This window comes from Oncorhynchus mykiss, chromosome 28, assembly GCF_013265735.2.
Source record: "Oncorhynchus mykiss isolate Arlee chromosome 28, USDA_OmykA_1.1, whole genome shotgun sequence".
Lineage (NCBI taxonomy): Eukaryota > Metazoa > Chordata > Actinopteri > Salmoniformes > Salmonidae > Oncorhynchus > Oncorhynchus mykiss.
The window spans coordinates 38271979-38284036 of NC_048592.1; positions in this window are offsets into that span (position 1 = coordinate 38271979).

Here is a 12058-nt window from a genome sequence, read left to right on the forward strand (position 1 = left end):
CCATCTTGCAATGTCATTGTATGCTGTAGAATTAAGATTTCCCTTCACTGGAACTAAGGGGCCCAAACCATGAAAAACATCTCCATACTATTATTCCTCCTCCGCCAACTTTACAGTTGGAACTATGCATTGGGGCAGATAGCGTTCCCTGGCATCCACCACACCCAGATTCGTCTGTCAAACTGCCAAATGGTGAAGTGTGATTCAGAGAACATGTTTCCACTGCTCCAGAGTCCAATGGCAGTGAGCTTTACACCACTGCAGCCGATGCTTGGCATTGTGCATGGTGATCTTAGGCTTGTGTGCGGATGCTCGGCCATGGAAACCCATTTCATGAAGCTCCTGACAAACAGTTATTGTGCTGACGTTGCTTCCAGAGGCAGTTTGGAACTCGGTAGTGAGTGTTGCAACCGAGGAAAGATGATTTTTACACACTACGCACTTCAACACTCAGCGGTCCCTTTCTGTGAGCATGTGTGGTCTACCACTTCACGTCTGAGCCGTTGTTGCTCCTAGACGTTTCCACTTCACAATAACAGCAACAGTTGACCGGGGCATCTCTACCAGGGCAGAAATTAGAAAAGTTGTTAGAAAAATTGGCATCTTATGACGGTGCCACGTTGAAAGTCACTGAGCTCTTCAGTAAGGCCATTCTACTGCCAATGTTTGTCGGCTGTGTGCTCGATTGTATACACCTGTCAGTGATGCTGAAAGAGCCACATCCACTCATTTGAATGGGTTTCCACATACTACTGTATATATAATGTAGTTCCTCTCATATAAGTACTGTAGTCCATGTTTTAAAAATATATATGATTCCCCAAAATATACAATATCTTATATAATAATATCTATTTTCTAAATTAAACTAGGCAAGTCAGTTAAAGAAAAAAATATTATCTACAATGACAGCCTATCAGGGAACAGTGGGTTAACTTCCTTGTTCAGGGGAACGACGACAGATTTTTACCTTGTCGGCTCTGGTATGTGATCCAGCAACCTTTTGGTTACTGGCCCACCGCTCTAACCACTGGGCTACCTGCCCCCCCCCACACAATAACCCTGAAGTTGGATAAGAGTGTCTGCTTTTATTTCCTCTAAATGGAGTGTGATGTTAAATCTAGCTAAAACGCTAGAGCCCGATAGATGCCTAGTCCGTGTGTGTTTCACATATCTGGGAGCTAGTCTGACAAAACCACAGAGCAGTGTAGTGTGTTATGGTGGTTTGTTTCAAGTTTTATTGTCACGTGCACAAGTACATTGAAATGCCTTTCTTGCAAGCTCTCTCCCAACAATGCAGTTATGTGTGTGTGTGTGTGTGTGTGTGTGTGTGTGTGTGTGTGTGTGTTTGGTGGTTTCCCTTATGATAACTGAAGCTATACGACAGCCTAATGACGTCATCCCCTCCAACTGCTATTGGTCGATAGATGGCTTTGGACGTAGCAGAGAAACTGGATTCAACCGACGTAGCAGAGAAACTGGATTCAGCTGATGTAGCAGAGAAACTGGATTCAGCCGACGTAGCAGAGAAACTGGATTCAACTGAAGTAGCAGCGAAACTGGATTCAGCCGACGTAGCAGAGAAACTGGATTCAGCTGATGAGGCAGCAAAACTGGATTCAGCTGATGAGGCAGCAAAACTGGATTCAACCGACGTAGCAGAAAAACTGGATTCAGCTGATGAGGCAGCAAAACTGGATTCAGCTGATGAGGCAGCAAAACTGGATTCAGCTGATGAGGCAGCAAAACTGGATTCAGCTGATGAGGCAGCAAAACTGGATTCAGCTGATGAGGCAGCAAAACTGGATTCAGCTGATGAGGCAGCAAAACTGGATTCAGCTGATGAGGCAGCAAAACTGGATTCAGCTGATGAGGCAGCAAAACTGGATTCAGCTGATGAGGCAGCAAAACTGGATTCAGCTGATGAGGCAGCAAAACTGGATTCAGCTGATGAGGCAGCAAAACTGGATTCAGCTGATGAGGCAGCAAAACTGGATTCAGCTGATGAGGCAGCAAAACTGGATTCAGCTGATGAGGCAGCAAAACTGGATTCAGCTGATGAGGCAGCAAAACTGGATTCAGCTGATGAGGCAGCAAAACTGGATTCAGCTGATGAGGCAGCAAAACTGGATTCAGCTGATGATGCAGCAAAACTGGATTTAGTCGACGTAGCAGAAAAACTGCTTATTACGGGTACAGTAGTAAGTGTTTTCTCAAAAGTTGTCGTTACTAAGACCCTCCTCAGGTTGAAATAGGACAACTCTGGATAGTAATAAGGTCAAATCATAAAATCTAAATACTAGCATTTGTCTTAACGGTATATTCCATTTCATGATGATGAACTCTGGTCATCCCCAAAACCAATTCTTCCTTTGGCCGCCTTTCCTTCCAGTTCTCTGCTGCCAATGACTGGAACGAATTGCAACAATCACTGAAGCTGGAGTCTTAACTTTAAAAGAATCAGCTGTCAGAGCAGCTTACCGATCACTGTACCTGTACACAGCCAATCTGTAAGTAGCACACCCAACTACCTCATCCCCATACTGTAACTTATCCTCTTGCTCTTTTGCACCCCAGTATCTGTACTTGCACATCATCATCTGCACATCTATCACTCCAGTGTTAATGCTAAATTGCCTTACCTTCCTACTCTTCTGGGGCGGCAGGGTAGCCTAGTGGTTAGAGCGTTGGACTAGTAACCGGAAGGTTGCGAGTTCAAACCCCCGAGCTGACAAGGTACAAATCTGTCGTTCATAAGAATTTGTTCTTAACTGACTTGCCTGGTTAAATAAAGATAAAATAAAAATTCTACATTTACACACAATGTACATTGATTTTTCTATTGTGTTACTGACTGTACGTTAGTTTATGTGTAACTCTGTGTTGTTGTTTCTAGGAGGGGTGCGTCACTTGAGTGGGTTGAGTCACTGACGTGATCTTCCTGTCTGGGTTGGCGCCCCCCTTTGGGTTGTGCCGTGGCGGAGATCTTTGTGGGCTATACTCGGCCTTGTCTCAGGATGGTAAGTTGGTGGTTGAAGATATCCCTCTAGTGGTGTGGGGGCTGTGCTTTGGCAAAGTGGGTGGGGTTATATCCTTCCTGTTTGGCCCTGTCCGGGGGTATCATCGGATGGGGCTACAGTGTCTCCTGACCCCTCCTGTCTCAGCCTCCAGTATTTATACTGCAGTAGTTTATGTGTCGGGGGGCTAGGGTCAGTTTGTTATATCTGGAGTACTTCTCCTGTCTTATCTGGTGTCCTGTGTGAATTTAAGTATGCTCTCTCTAATTCTCTCTTTCTCTCTTTCTTTCTCTCTCTCGGAGGACCTGAGCCCTAGGACCATGCCTCAGGACTACCTGGCATGATGACTCCTTGCTGTCCCCAGTCCACCTGGCCATGCTGCTGCTCCAGTTTCAACTGTTCTGCCTGCGGCTATGGAATCCTGACCTGTTCACCGGACGTGCTACCTGTCCCAGACCTGCTGTTCTCAACTCTCTAGAGACAGCAGGAGCGGTAGAGATACTCTCAATGATCGGGTATGAAAAGCCAACTGACATTTACTCCTGAGGTGCTGACTTGCTGCACCCTCGACAACTACTGTGATTATTATTATTTGACCATGCTGGTCATTTATGAACATTTGAACATCTTGGCCATGTTCTGTTATAATCTCCACCCGGCACAGCCAGAAAAGGACTGGCCACCCCTCAAAGCCTGGTTCCTCTCTAGGTTTCTTCCAAGGTTTTGGCCTTTCTAGGGAGTTTTTCCTGGCCACTGTGCTTCTACACCTGCATTGCTTGCTGTTTGGGGTTTTAGGCTGGGTTTCTGTACAGCACTTTGAGATATCAGCTGATGTACGAAGGGCTATATAAATACATTTGATTTGATTTGATTTGTTTTTTACGCACTGCTTTGCTTTATCTTGGCCAGGTCACAGTTGTAAATGAGAACTTGTTCTCAACTAGTCCTACCTGGTTAAATAAAGGTGAAATAAAAAAAAGTAACATTTAAAAAGTAAAAAAGAAATTCATCTCCTGCTGTATGTAATGTTCCCAGTGGTTGTCTACTGATTTCTACTGTATATTCTAGTCTGTGTGTGCTCTTTTCACTTACTGACGGTAAATATGGTATTTTCTGCATGTTATATTTTCTATGTGGTGTGCAGTGCTGGCTTCTTGGCCGATAAACATCTACATAAACATCTATTCCAGGGCTGACTTATAGTGTTAGGGACCACAGAGTTACTGTGTGGCTGCCATGGTTTCCACTAGGAGAACCCTTCGCATGACACGATATGAGTCACTCCCACCTCACTGGAAACAGAAATAGAATTACTAGAATGGTGACACACTACACTGGACACAGAAATATAATGACTAGAATGGGAAAACACTCCACTGGACACAGAAATATAATGACTAGAATGGGAACACTCCACTGGACACAGAAATATAATGACTAGAATGGACATTCCTATTCCAGTCAACCTTCCAACCCATAAAACCCCTATGTACTTGTCAAGATCTGAGAGGATATGATTAGGTATATGCAAAATTGTGAACATTTCCACAAAGCTCTATCAGAGGGCAGGGTAGAGCTACTACCATGCTTACACCTATCAAATCCTCTAAGACCCACAACAAGTGCGTAGGGCTAAGGGGTTGATTTGGGATCGAGTTAACTTTCCATGGTGAGCGGCCATATTGAGTATAACCATGTGTGGCCCTAGTTTCCAAATCAACCCCTAAGCCCCACCTCCCTAGGCACTCCTGTAGACCTGAAGGGATTGGATAGGTGTACGCAATATGACAAAATTCCACCCAGCCTATCAGAAAGACAAGATCAAACAAGTGCTGTATTGTTTATACCTATCCAATCCCTTCAGATCAACTGAAGTGCCTAGGAAGGAGAGGATTCAGCATACCATTTAAATTGCAGTGGTCAGAGGAGCTTTTTGTGTTCTAGTTATTTTAATGATATGACCCTCCCTATGAGTCAGGTCCCCTGGATCTTTAGGGCATTGTGACACTGGCATTAACCACCATCGATGTTCTTGGCATCAGATAGTCTGAAAACCTCCTGACATTTTGAATGAATTTAGAACTCAACCACAGATGCTAAGAAATTCTTAGATTGAGATTGTTAGATTGTTAGCTTGTTAGACTGTTAGACTGCTAGACTGCTAGACTGTTAGACTGTTAGACTGTTAGACTGTTAGACGGTTAGATTATTAGATTGTTAGATTGCTAGATTATTAGACTGTTAGATTATTAGATTGTTAGATTGTTAGAATGTTAGAATGTTAGATTGTCAGATTGTTAGATTGCTAGATTATTAGACTGTTAGATTATTAGATTGTTAGATTGTTAGAATGTTAGAATGTTCGATTGTCAGATTGTTAGATTGTGGATGTCCTTATGTAAATGTTTGAATGTAGAGATCAAATCAAATTTCAACGTTGATTGTCGGTGGCATTACTAAAGTCAAATTTACCTCTCCTAAAAGGGGAGCAACCAATATCAGATATCTCAAAGTTATATCAATAAGATTATACCCTTCCTGCACTAACCATGTTTTTGCATATTTCTCAATCTAACTTCTAACTTCCTGAACAGCAATAACTTCCCTGGATTCCGGCCTGATGTTATTTTTCTTTCCTATGAAATCTATAGGAAAGAACGTTGCTACCTGTCTGGATGATGGTGAGTGGAAAGCTGCTGGCTTTGGAAACAATGACATTCCTTTAGAAGAAATGATTCCACATGTGGGAATGCGTTCCACTTGTTAAATGATTCCAGACATGGTTTCTTTGGTCTAGCCTACCCTACCGTTTTCACACATACATGCCCGGATGTAGGCAAAGCTCTCTCTCACACACACACGCATGCACGCACACACACACACACACGCACACACGCACGCACACACACACACACACACACTAACTTGTGCGCGCCCACACACACAGACAATCACACACACTTCATAAGGCAAGCATCCATAGGGTATTTGTAGCATCACATGTCTGTCTGTCTGGGTTGATATAAGGACATAATGCCTACAAGACAATGAGTGAATACTTGTGTAAACTCTCTCTTGTCTCCTCAGTTTACATCCCAAACGGTACCATATTCCCTATATAGTGCACTACCCATTGGGTCTCTGGTTAAAGTAGTGCACTATATAGGGAATAGGGTGTTTTTTGGACACTAACCTCAGTCTTCATCTAAAGCTGCCACGACCTCCACTGAATATTAGTGAAATATGTTTACAATGGGTTAGTGTCTAGTCTTTCAGGCATTGTGTGCGTCCCAAATAGAACCCTATTCCCTATAGTGTCACGCCTGCTCCCGCTCTCCCTCCCCGGCGCTTGAGGGCGCTCGAGGACCGCCCAGCACTACGCACTCCTGCCACCGTCGTTACGCACACCTGTTTTCCTCGTCACGCGCATCAGCGATTCATTGAACTGACCTGGACTCATTCACCTGCTCTCATTACTATTCCTTGTATCTGTCTGTTCCCGACGTTGTTCCAACGCTTCTGCATCATTGTCGTCGTGTCGTTTCGTTTCCCCCATGTTCTGACTCCGTTCCTGTTCTGTCACTTCCATGTACCTGCTTCTCATCTCCACATCATTGTCGTCGTGTCGTTTCGTTTCCCCCATGTTCTGACTCCGTTCCTGTTCTGTCACTTCCATGTACCTGCTTCTCATCTCCACATCATTGTCGTCGTGTCGTTTTGTTTCCCCCATGTTCTGACTCCGTTCCTGTTCTGTCACTTCCATGTACCTGCTTCTCATCTCCACATCATTGTCGTCGTGTCGTTTTGTTTCCCCCATGTTCTGACTCCGTTCCTGTTCTGTCACTTCCATGTACCTGCTTCTCATCTCCACATCATTGTCGTCGTGTTGTTTCGTTTCCCCCATGTTCTGACTCCGTTCCTGTTCTGTCACTTCCATGTACCTGCTTCTCATCTCCACATTCGGTTCTTACCTACATAGTACACTAGTTTTGACCAGAGTCAGCAGGGCTTTGGTCCAAAGTAGTGCACTACAAAGGGAATAGGTTACCAATAGGTAAGCACACATTGAGTTCTTCAACATTGAGATAGCACAGTGGAAAACAGTGACTTGACTTCCCTTATCCTAATGGAAAACCCATGTGTTTTTTTTTTTTTTTTTTTTTTTTTTTTTTTTTTGTCTCTCTTTTTTCCTACTTTTTAAAATGAAGGCTGGTGACTTGTCAGAGCGCTCTGTAGAGGGATATGGGATCTGTAATTTAACGGCAATCCAAAAAGTACCCAATTGTCATACTTGTAAAGATACCTTTGATAGAACTCAAGTAAAAGTGAAAGTCACAAAATACTACTTCAGTAAAAGTCCAAAATTCTAAACCACAATTTTTGGAAACCAGCCCGTTAATCTCTATGGGACTAAAATGGAACGTCTGAAGGATGGGTCTCCTGGAACCAGTAAGACTATTCCCGGACAACAACACAAATCCAATCTAGATCCTAGATCTTCCTACTGTGAGAGGTTTTATTCGTACGGCACCGACACTTCAAAAACAACATTCCATAAGACTCTGGCTCCAGGTCCAGAAAACTGGTCCAGAAATATTCAGAAACGTCTTGTTAGTTGTTACCATTCAGCTATTAATTATTTTGTAGAGATAAACAACTCTAAAATATCACCCATCCTAATATTTCTCTAAGGTTTAATGGCATATAATTATATTGTACCGGAAAAAATACTGATTTCTTCAGAGGAACTAGAACAAAACAGGCCATTCATATTGTAACTTGGAACCAAAAGGGTTCTGCTGTAACCCTTCAACCGGTTATCCTATGGGGAAAGCCGAAGAACCCTTTTAAGTTCTAGATAGACCCTTTTTTTGTACGCCCTATAAAGTGCACTACTTTTGACCAGGGCCGATAGAGCTCTGGACTAAAGTAGTGCACTATATAGGGAATAGGGTGCCATTTGGCCTTTCTAGGGAGTTTTTCCTAGCCACCGTGCTTCTACACCTGCATTGCTTGCTGTTTGGGGGTTTTAGGCTGAGTTTCTGCACAGCACTTCGAGATATCAGCTGATGTACGAAGGGCTATATAAATAAATTTGATTTGATTTGATTTGGAACTCAGGCCCATTGTCCTGCGTTTTGAGGGTGATATGATTACATACATAATCTACTTGGTGTGTTTTTCCAAACCCCCAGGACAGAACTGTTTCTTCACTCTTCGCTGTGAGTGTACAGACGCTATCTAGAAACAACGGCAATATGGTTTCCATTTGGGTTGCCTCTTTTGTTTTGAGGTACAGTGACATCCCCCAGCATTTCAACAACACTTTGTATACAGTCTTATTTTGTATTTAGCAGATGACACTAAAGTCAAGATAACAACATTTTTATGGAAGGTTTGAAGTAGCATTTTTTTTTTTTTTTACAATAACAAATGATTTGTTGATTCAACTGTAGCTAGCAAAAACTCGAAAATCTAGGAGGCTCAAATGGGTTGTTGACACAAGCTAACAGCAAGGAGAACATTTCCTGGAAATGTGTAGTGTTTTTATCAGGGTTTTCCTTGCAGTGTAGTGTTTTTATCAGGGTTTTCCTTGCAGTGTAGTGTTTTTATCAGGGTTTTCCTTCCAGTGTAGTGTTTTTATCAGGGTTTTCCTTCCAGTGTAGTATATTTATCAGGGTTTTCCTTGCAGTGTAGTGTTTTTATCAGGGTTTTCCTTGCAGTGAAGTGTTTTTATCAGGGTTTTCCTTCCAGTGTAGTGTTTTTATCAGGGTTTTCCTTGCAGTGTAGTGTTTTTATCAGGGTTTTCCTTGCAGTGTAGTATATTTATCAGGGTTTTCCTTGCAGTGTAGTGTTTTTATCAGGGTTTTCCTTGCAGTGTAGTGTTTTTATCAGGGTTTTCCTTCCAGTGTAGTGTTTTTATCAGGGTTTTCCTTCCAGTGTAGTGTTTCACAAAGCATTTCTAGGACATGACACAGCAATACAAATAAAGCTGTCAAATAAGTGAGCCTGAAGTGTTTATTCTATTTATTTATGTATTTTACCCTTAATTTACCAGGTAAATTGACTGAGAACACATTCTCATTTACAGAAACGGCCTGGGGAATAGTTAACTCCTGAATTGAATTCTTAATGTATAGCTCAGAAAACCCATCTATCTCTCTCTTTCTCTCTCACACACACACACGGACTTGTACAGCTAACCTTGTGGGGGGACGCAATTCAGTCCCATTCAAAGTTCTATTTTCCCTGACCCCTAACTCTAACCCTAACCCCTAACCCTAACCCTAACCCCTACCCCTAACCCTAACCCTAAACCTAACCTTAACCTGTACTCTTACCCTTACCTTGACCCTAACCCTAACCATAACCTTGACCCTAACCCTAACCTTAACCCAAAAACCTTAACCCCATAACTAAACCTAGCTCCTATCCCTAACCCTATAACTAACCCTAGCTCCTAACCCTAACCCTATAACTAACCCTAGCTCCTAACCTTAACCCCATAACTAACCCTAGCTCCTACCCCTAACCCTATAACTAACCCTAGCTCCTAACCCTAACCCTATAACTAACCCTAGCTCCTAACCTTATCCCCATAACTAACCCTTAATGTAATTCTAACCCTAACACTAATTCTAGCCTTAACCCTAAACCTAACCCTAGCTCCTACCCCTTAATGTAATTATAACCCTTACACTAATTCTAGCCTTAACCCTAAACCTAACCCTAGCTCCTACCCCTTAATGTAATTCTAACCCTAACACCAATTCTAGCCTTAACCCTAAACCTAACCCTAGAATTAGCATTTGAACTTGTGGGGACTAACAAAAAGTCACCAATTGGTCAAAAAAAAATGTTTTTGTCAGTTTACAATTATTGTGGGGACTTCTGGTCTAGTGCACTATGACAGTGTTCTATTAAACCTCTTATGGATAGGCGAGACGCTAGCGTCTCAACTGGCCAATGGCTGGGGGAAATGCAGAGCGCCAGATTCAAATAAAATGCTTTAAAATATGCATATCTTATATTCTTGGCATGAGTTGCAGGTAGTTGAAATTGGGCACGCTATTTATCCAAAAGTGAAAATTCTGCCCCCTGGCTTTGAGAGGTTAAGAACACAAAGTATGGACCAATTTTCACATTGGATACCCTTCGACTGTTAGTCAGGCAGCTACTACTTTCTAACTGTTTAACAGCTGAGCGTTGGACAAAACAAATCACATTTTATTTGTCACATGCGCCGAATACAACAGGTGTAGCCTTTACCATGAAAATGTTTACTGACAAGACCTTAAAACAAACAATGCTGAATTTTTTTTTTTCAAAATAGGAAAATATTTGTACCCTCTATAGCGTCTTGCGGTTGGATGCCAAGCAGTTGCCATAACAAGCGGATGCTTTTGATGGTGCAGCTGTATAACTTTTTGAGGATCTGAGGAGCCATGACCAAATGTTTTCATGTTTTCGTGACTGCCTTGGTGTGCTTGAACCATGATAGTTTGTTAGTGATATGGACGCCAAGGAACTTGAGGCTCTCGACCCGCTCCTCTACAGCCCCGTCGATACTCGGCTCGGACAGTGACGTAGTAGAAGGAGACTATTAGCCAGGCTGGGCTGTCTTTGAGGAACATGGTATCTGATGCGTGTTTAGAGTATCACAGACAATCCACATAGAGAGCATAAACTCTACTCTCTCTTCAAGCCACATAGAAACCATTACACCCTCTTCAAGCCACATAGAGAGCATAAACTCTAATCTCTCTTCAATCCACATAGAAACCATTACACCCTCTTCAAGCCACATAGAGAGCATAAACTCTAATCTCTCTTCAATCCACATAGAAACCATTACACCCTCTTCAAGCCACATAGAGAGCATAAACTCTAATCTCTCTTCAATCCACATAGAAAGCATTAAACTCTAATCTCTCTTCAAGACACATAGAAACTCTTACACTCTCTTCAAGCTCAATAGAAACCATTACACTGTCCTACTGTATAGATTCATCAGCAGAAGCCTAAGCGATGACTTGACAAAACATCCAAGTGAGCTGAGCAGAGGCAGGGCACACATCCCCCTTTCTTTCAGGTCATATTAAGCAGCTGGTAGAACACAAACACACACACACACACACACACACACACACACATACACACACACACACACACACATACACACACACACTGGGTAGCTGGTAGACTACCGCTAACAGTCAAACATAATGAGCATGCCCAGACACACACACATTCCTCCCGGTAGATTTGTGGTCTGCAATGTCTAGTATGTATCCCCCCCAACCATACACACACACACACACAAACACACACACACTCAAACACACAAACTGTTGTTTAAGTGGATAATTTAGCACAGCAACACAGTGTGTTTGAGGTAACGTCTGCTGATGGGAAGTGAATGGGGTAATACGTATCAGAGGCTAGGAGCCTGGTAACAACCACATTTTATTACCATGTGACGTTTATTAGGCTTTCATTCACTAGATGTTGTCCTCAAGAAACACTAAGACGAGGGAGAAATATAAAACTAGCAGCTCCGTCTTTGACTGATATGTATGAGCAACAATTAAGTAATAATCTCTCTGAGTACCAGCTAGGTAATAATCTCTCTGAGTACCAGCTAGGTAATAATCTCTCTGAGCACCAGCTAGGTAATAATCTCTCTGAGCACCAGCTAGGTAATAATCTCTCTGAGTACCAGCTAGGTAAAATCTCTCTGAGTACCAGCTAGGTAATAATCTCTCTGAGTACCAGCTAGGTAATAATCTCTCTGAGCACCAGCTAGGTAATAATCTCTCTGAGTACCAGCTAGGTAATAATCTCTCTGAGTACCAGCTAGGTAATAATCTCTCTGAGTACCAGACAAGTAATACTCAAACTGAGTACCAGCTAGGTAATAATCTCTCTGAGTACTAGCTAGGTAATAATCTCTCTGAGTACCAGCTAGGTAATAATCTATCTGAGTACCAGCTAGGTAATAATCTCTCTGAGTACCAGCTAGGTAATAATGTCTCTGAGTA